Raw genomic sequence first — 7468 nt, 5'->3', positions numbered from 1 at the left:
ATGCCCATTTGAGTTGCTCTGGGCAGTAAACACTCTGGGAATACAACACATCCTTGGGCTATAGCCCATCTGCAAAGAACAATTTTGCTGCTGAATGTGCATTTCTTACTAAGGCTAACTGCTCATCTCAAGGCTATAATGATACTGATGCACTCACACCATGAACTACAACCCACTGTTCTGGCAGTTCTCTTGTTTTATTTCCCCGCCGCAAGAGCTGGAATGAATTGTATTTGTTGGTGAAGCTTATTTTTGCTGGCTTTCTGTCTCAGGCAGTGGAGGATTTTATGGAGCTATCTTGTCTGTTTCAAAACCTTTTTTTAATCATCCTTTTTCCCAGCAGTTACATTGTCCTGAAATAGCCCCGTATATAAACACCAATCATGCGTATGTGCTTCATGTTTCCCAGGGTACAAAACTCCCTCTAAAACACAGTTTAGGAGAACTGCTGTGAGCCCGCACCTTCTGGCCACCAGGTTGGCTGGCTGCAGCTGGTATAGCTGACACCCTTGCTCCTTCCTAGACTTCTTGTGCATGTCTGCTAAGGAGACAAGCAATTCCTCTGCATGTAAACTCCAGGAGTCAGGAGTACTTCTGAGGGTAAGGGATTAGGACCATACTCAGACCGTCCCAAATCCAGACTGGGGTGAGACTGGGGTGTTTCCTAGCCCCTTCCCCGGCTCTGTCACTTCTGCAGGACCCCAGGGGCATCCTACCTGAGGCCCTACCTCTGTGCCTCAGGGAGACAAGAGCATTTCCTTACTAATTCCAGGTGGGCAGGATGCTTTTCCTAACAGCTGTGAAGCACTTGGCCACTATAAGCTTGGGACCCGTATAGGAACTATACTCGATTACCAGCAAATCTGGGGGCTCCTGGCTCCCACGCTGTGGTGACAATGCCAGTTTACGGCAATGCTGCCTTGTGCTGGCACTGCTGTTTGTGCAGACCTGATGGGAGAGCAGATCCCCGAATAAAAGACTCCAAGGAAAAAAAATGGGGGGTGCTTTTTGCATGTTTGTTTCAAGTGGGATCAGTTCTCCAACCTGTTTCACAGTGTTTGTCCACAGCACTTGGGCCAACACAGCTGCTGGGAGAGATGGGAAGTGCCAGGGCAGCAGAAGGAAGGGACAGGGGATTATGGTGGTGAGGCAAAGCTTTTGCCCTGCTAGTGCCGACGGATGTTCTAGGACATCCAGGCACAGCCCCAGACTCCTGGATGATGAGATTACTCTCCCTCTTTCTTAGTGAGACATCCTTCAAAGATACCTGAGGGATATGCCTTTTTTCATTTTGATTTCCTCCCTACCACACGCTGCTTTTTAGACAATTACATAGAGGCACTACTAAAATGTCCGCTCTGTAGTGCTTGCCTTATCACAATACCTGGTTTTGTAGCTTTTTGCAAAAATCTTCATGGGGGCTGGATTATCCCAAAAGTGAACCTGCACAATGACTGACTCCATTTCAGAGCCCAATACTTTCAACCTTTTCTCTATAATCCTGAGGCTGTATAGAAGAATTTCCCTGGTTCAGGGGAAAACCCCCAACAAATCAGTACCACTTCTAACCACCAGCTAGCTCCTTCCCAAAGCTAAAGCACTCTCAAGCCCGTTTGATAACTACCAGCTGAAAAATGCATCTGGTGGAAGACCCAGAGTGAGAGTCTGGGCCTTGACAACAGGGTCCTAATCCATAACCTATTACTGTGCGCAGCACTTGCCAAGAGAGCCCACACAGTGAGGTAAGGTTGCACCATGCTCTCTCCTTCCTTGAATAAAAAGTGCCTGCTCTAATGAGAAGCAAGTCCCTGATTCAGCAAAGCACTTAAGTGTTTTGATGAACCAGGGCCAGATTGAACATCTTGTGCAGAACTCAGTTGTCTAGCGAACAATATCAAATATTTTATTGATGGATGTAGACTTAAATGAAAATTAAAGACGTGGCTATTTAAGCCCGTAGGTGCCCAAACTCATATTGTTCATTTTTTATTGTATTAAAGTAATCATTTGTACGGGAACAGAAGCAGCCACCTCCAGAAAATCCATCCCTGTCATGCTGGGAAGAATATTCTCAGTCCTCCCCCAGCGCCCTGTCAATTTGATGGCTTATGCAGCTTGCTTAGAAGCTCGTCACATTCAGTCTATTTCAGATCAACAAGTTTCAGCCATATCCTCTCTTTTCCTACCAGGAACGCCCAGCTTTAGTACCCCTATTGGCTGCATAAGGTATGGGGAAGTGAGGCACGGCCTCCTGTAGGCCAGATCAGGTATTAGAAGGTATGATCCACATGGTGGAGCACCACTAGACAGGTCTTAAGATCCTGCCGTCACTCTTACTTGGCCGTCGGTCAACAGGCATGGCGCTGAGCTCCATGCTGACCTTGGTCTCTGAGGTTGCAGCCAGCGAGGGTTCCCGTCAGCCTGCTCTCCTCTCTCTAACACCTCCAGCCGTCCTGCTAAAAGGGGCTCTCAGACTCAGAGAACGTTAGTCTTGGAAAATGAAGCGTTAGGGCAGGTGAAGATAAACCTCGGTCTGTTAAAGCTGGCCCCCTCTCAGTCACTGTGCAGCATTTCACCTGAAATGCTGGATGCAGCAGCGTGTTGTAACTGAAGGCTGCACCACAGTGCGTGCAGAGAGGTGGAGAGAGCAGAGGTTGGACTTTGGCACATCCTGACTTCGGGGTGTTTCTCTTGGGAAACGTCGTATTTTTCTAAAGAAAACTTTTAATGGAAATGCCTTTTAGATGTTTGAAAACTTATCTGTAGCATAGTAAAATGCCAAACAGAGCTGTTTCTAATATGGCAACACATACTTTATTTTTTCTCCTTGTCCGCCCTAGAGCAACAATCTTCAACTCCCTTTTACTTATCAATAACACACCCACTTGCCCGCTCAGCCAGGTAAAAAACAGTCGAAGTATGGATTAAAAAAAGAAATCTGGCATTTTTCACCAGCTTGTATATACTTAGATGCAATCACCTCCCTGCCATGGAATACAGGCAGGTGCAAACCGGAGGGGGGCGGGGGGGGAAGAGTACATGCAGACATTTTTGTCTCAACCTTATGCTCTTTTCGATATATTCCCATACAGTCACTAGCGCTCAAACGATTTGCAGAGAAGGCGTAAGTTACATGGCACTCGGTTTATCTGCTCTGGAATGGCAAAGTGCACACACAGATATACACTGTGGTTCCAGGGAGTCTAGGGATTTCAAAGCTGCTTTATCTCCCAGATAACTCACTGGCAAAGGAGGGCGAATTAAAAACAGCACTGGTAACTAAAAATGGAATGATAGATTACGATTATGGGCTTTAAAAAAGAAGTGCCACTTAAATGTGTGTTACAGATTTGTCCAGAGCAAGAGTTTAACCCTTTATTTTTTTGATTTGTGGATTCCTAAACTTTTTTCCCAGAGAAGTGCAAATCCTTGACTAGTGTATTTCAATCTATTGGCGATGGCTTTGCTTTTCGTGCTCTCACAGCATCCCCCCCTCCAAGTAGTCTTTGGGGATTTGTGAACCAGCAGTAAAAACCCTCCTCCTAGCAGTCGGACAGGAACCATGCTCTCCTAAATCCCGCACATTGATCTGACTCACTGTATGACTCTAGTAAGCCTCCACCTCCTCTCTGGTAAAACACAAAAAAGCCACAGTTTTTAAGTTCTCGGGCTGAGGCACTGAGCTTATTATTGAGAAAGGCTGAGCAGCCGAAGTTCCCACCTACGGAAGTGCCAAGCGCCCAGGAATTTTGTACAGGCATAGCACTGAGGCACTTGAAATGACGGGAATGCTGCGTATTTCTGCCCTTCGCCTCTGCAGCCTGCAATGCCATTGCTCTGAAGGAAGGTAATACCATTGCAACGGCAAAGGCCGGAGCCCTAATTTTCACAGGGCCTTTGAGGAGCCTTTGTCATGTTTTTGCAACAGTATTTGAATGACTTGGAAGGTTTCAGAAAAATGCGAAATACTGCCAAAAATGCAAAATGTTTGTATCCCTCAGCCAGGGGGAGGAAAAAAGCGCAGGAAAGAAGCTTAGCCAAGCCTGACCGGGTATAGTGGATCTTGATCTTTGCTCACCCCATAGTTAGATATTGTTTCCCCCCCCTCATTTAATGGAGTCACTGCCTTATCTCTTCAAGGGATCTCATTAAAGGCAGGGGACAAGACAGCAGGGGTGTGAGACCTGTAATTACAGAGGGAAGGTCGACAGAAATACAGTAACATACAATCACCTTGTCTTCTCTGGGTCCCCTCTTAAGGGAATTATCCTTCAAAAAGCACGAATCCCTTTTGACCACCTTTCTGAACCACACCGATAGAGACATGGCGGAGCACATCTCGCTTTATCTGCACTACTGCTGCTTTTGTTGCCTGCTTTAGTCTGCTGTAGGTAACCCCATCCTCTGGAGACTCTTGAGATAAGGTACAAGTGGATGAGGGAAAACAGCTTATTTGGGCCCAGCTCCATTCCTTTTTTTTTGCTGAGTAAGTGGGAGCTGCAGGAGCTTTTCTTCTCTGCTGGGAAGGGCACTGTGCTGTCCATAGGCAAACTGCCCCAACGTGTACATATTAATTGCCACTGAAGAAGCGGCTGTGGTTTTCAAGGTGAAGGCCAAAGTGTGGCCTTTGTTGAAACACATGCAAAATGCTGGTGAACACGGGAGATGTCACAGAAAGAAAAAACATGTGGGAGATGACATTCTTTCCTATTCCGGGTAGTATCCACTGCTGGGATCCTAGTTTTCCCAGCAAATGCAGCCCTAGGCTGTGGCAGTTGCAAAGGGATAAAGAAGATTTGCTTCTCTGTGTCAAGCTGCATGCAGTCTGTTACTGGAAGCAGGAATATGCCTGAGCAGAAGCTGTCGTATCTACCAGCAAGAGCAAAGGGCTTTCAGACCCTTGGACTCTAACTAGAACCTGCTAAAGCTTTTCTGCATGCCTGCCTTCCGTCTCTGTGACTCCGTTTTCCCGTCCCTAAAATGGCCATAATAAAACTCCCTGCTGTAAAACACTCCCAGCTTCTCGAAGTAAAAAACGCTGCAGAAGGGCCGTGTGATGTCCACAGCAGCAGGCATTCACATAACGCCCTGCACTGTTTGCCTAAGACCTACCCTCCTACCCTCCTCCTTTCATCACATCCTGTGCTACCTACCCCTGGAATTCGACTGCTGTTTAGCAGCCCACAACTGCACCACAAACAGTGAGCGGTCCGAAGGGAGAAACGATGTATTGCTGCAAATCTGCAAAATAACCATTCATGATTACTCCTGAGATGAACTGAGAGGGGGACACAAGCCAAAGAGCAGGAATTTTCAGGTATTAAAACCTGATCTGGATCTGACCTGCTGGCACGAGTGAAGTTCCCTGTATGTTATCTCTGCTTCCCTTAGTCACCCTGCCAAGGTATCAAAAAGAGTTTGTAATTGCTTGTAGATACTGAAAACAGAGCTCTCCTGCTTTTTCTTAAGCTAATCTCACTGATACCTATTACGGGAGCAGAACAGAAGTACTCTACCCTCCCTGCCTGGTTTGACATAATAAAATTTCCTTTGACCTGTATGGATTTGCTCTCTGTTTAAATCACTGCCAGTACCAGAACTGAGATGCATTTGTCTCCTGAAAGAGACACTAGGTCCGAGTTTACAGCATCACAGTTGCACGCTACAGTTTCATGTTGTGAAGAAACGGCAACGCATCAACTATCCCAAGGCAAAAGATGGATCAAACTGATAGCGTGCCAAATCAGCTACGCTGGTTAGGTGGCACTCCAAGAGGCAATATGGCTCAGAACTTGTCTGGAGGTCTTCTTTCAGTGTCCTATTGATGATGCTTCATTGCCACATAGAAAGAAACCCAAGTTTGGTACAGTGGATTGCTCTTAAGGAGTGAAATGCTGTTAAGGTGTGAAAATCAAATGAATTGGTGATTTCAGGCTCTGAAATTTCTACCCAGTTCCTAATGCGGATCCCCTTCTCTCCGCCCGCTGGCAAGAGCCAGGCCTTTCATGGGAAGTCTTAAAAGAATACCTCAAAGATGAGTAATCAGAGGTAACTGAGAGCACTGCCTCGGGGTCAAGACGGTGCAGCTTGGGAAGGAGACGGCTGCCCAGGTGCTATGTATTTTCTAGGTAAACCAAAAGCTTCAGTCTCCCAGTCTGTCAACACAGTGCCAGACCAAACAAAGACCATCAGAGGCACAAAATGGAGCTTATGCAGAAGACTAAAAAAGTGTCTCTGAAATGCTGGCCTGCCGTCTAAAATTGCATCTGACCTCACTGCTGGTTTTTACTTTAAAGTTCACTATGTTCAGTCCCAGAAGCCCCTCAGTACTGAGCAGGTCGAGCTGTTTGTAAGTCCAGCTGGAATCACAAAGATGGAGCATCCTGCACGTCCGCAAGCACCAGATCCATCGGAAGCTCTAAAAGCAGGTCTAGGGCACAGTGACAGGACCAAGCTCCACCACCAGTGTGGTGCCTCCACCACCTTCTAAAAAACATGATGGTTGTACTGGCATCCCTTCCCCTTACACACATGGGTCTGTGGGCAAACAGTTTGATGAGCAAGCTCTTGTGCAGGATGTTTAAGGCCTGAATTCAGTTCTCTTCTCCTGTGGAGGGGAGTTTCAGGCCCTGCTTAGCAAGGAAGTGACATAACTATGTTCTTCCTCTGCAAGACAGTTCCCAGCTAATTTTTGGGGCCCTCGTCAGGTGAAGCCTCCTGTGGGGAAGAGGCTACTGAAACACTTTCTCATTTCCAAGCTCATAGAGGGTCCTGGAGGTTCTACTAAGCCGTCAAGAACAAAAAAGAGCAGGAGCTGGTTTTCTTTGCCAGAGAATCTAGACAGAAGTAAAAAGCAAACTGATCAAACACACAGTCACAACTTCTGCGTCCGTCTTTCCCAGAATTTGAAGCGTAAGGGAAGGACAATGGTCCCCTAGCCAGGTTCCTTGAGCAGCAGAGGGCACAGAAAGATGCCCTGTCACTGAGTCCTTGACCACCAAGTGTAGCCATCACCACGCTTTAAAGCAGTTTCTGGCAAGTATAGGCACATCTCCCAGCGTACGGAGTGCGCTTTAGCCCCGGAAGGTTTGAAGCATCGCGAGTGCCATGCCACCCGCGCCTGCCCCTCACAGCTCACCCATGCAGCCCCCCACGCAGTGGCACAGACTCAGGTTTGGGCGGAAAGGAGCCTCCGGAGGTCTTGTGCCCCTCCGTGAGAGGCGGCAGTGCCGGCAAGACTCGCGGGAAACCCACGGGGCACCCCGCGACTGCAGGCGGCCGCGACGGCGGGGCGGGCTCCCGCCGTGACCGTGGGCGGCGGTCACAAGGAATAAACCGCGAAACCCTCGGGGGCAGCGGGGGGAGGCGCGGCCCGGCATGGCGGCGGCGCTGGGGCCCGGCCCGGCGCGGCGCCCCCGGGCGGCCTTGCCCCCGGGAGGGCGGAAGGAGCCTATGCGCCCCGACCCGC

This window comes from Aptenodytes patagonicus, chromosome 1, assembly GCF_965638725.1.
Source record: "Aptenodytes patagonicus chromosome 1, bAptPat1.pri.cur, whole genome shotgun sequence".
Classification (NCBI taxonomy): Eukaryota; Metazoa; Chordata; class Aves; order Sphenisciformes; family Spheniscidae; genus Aptenodytes; species Aptenodytes patagonicus.
This window is presented reverse-complemented; position numbering follows the sequence as displayed.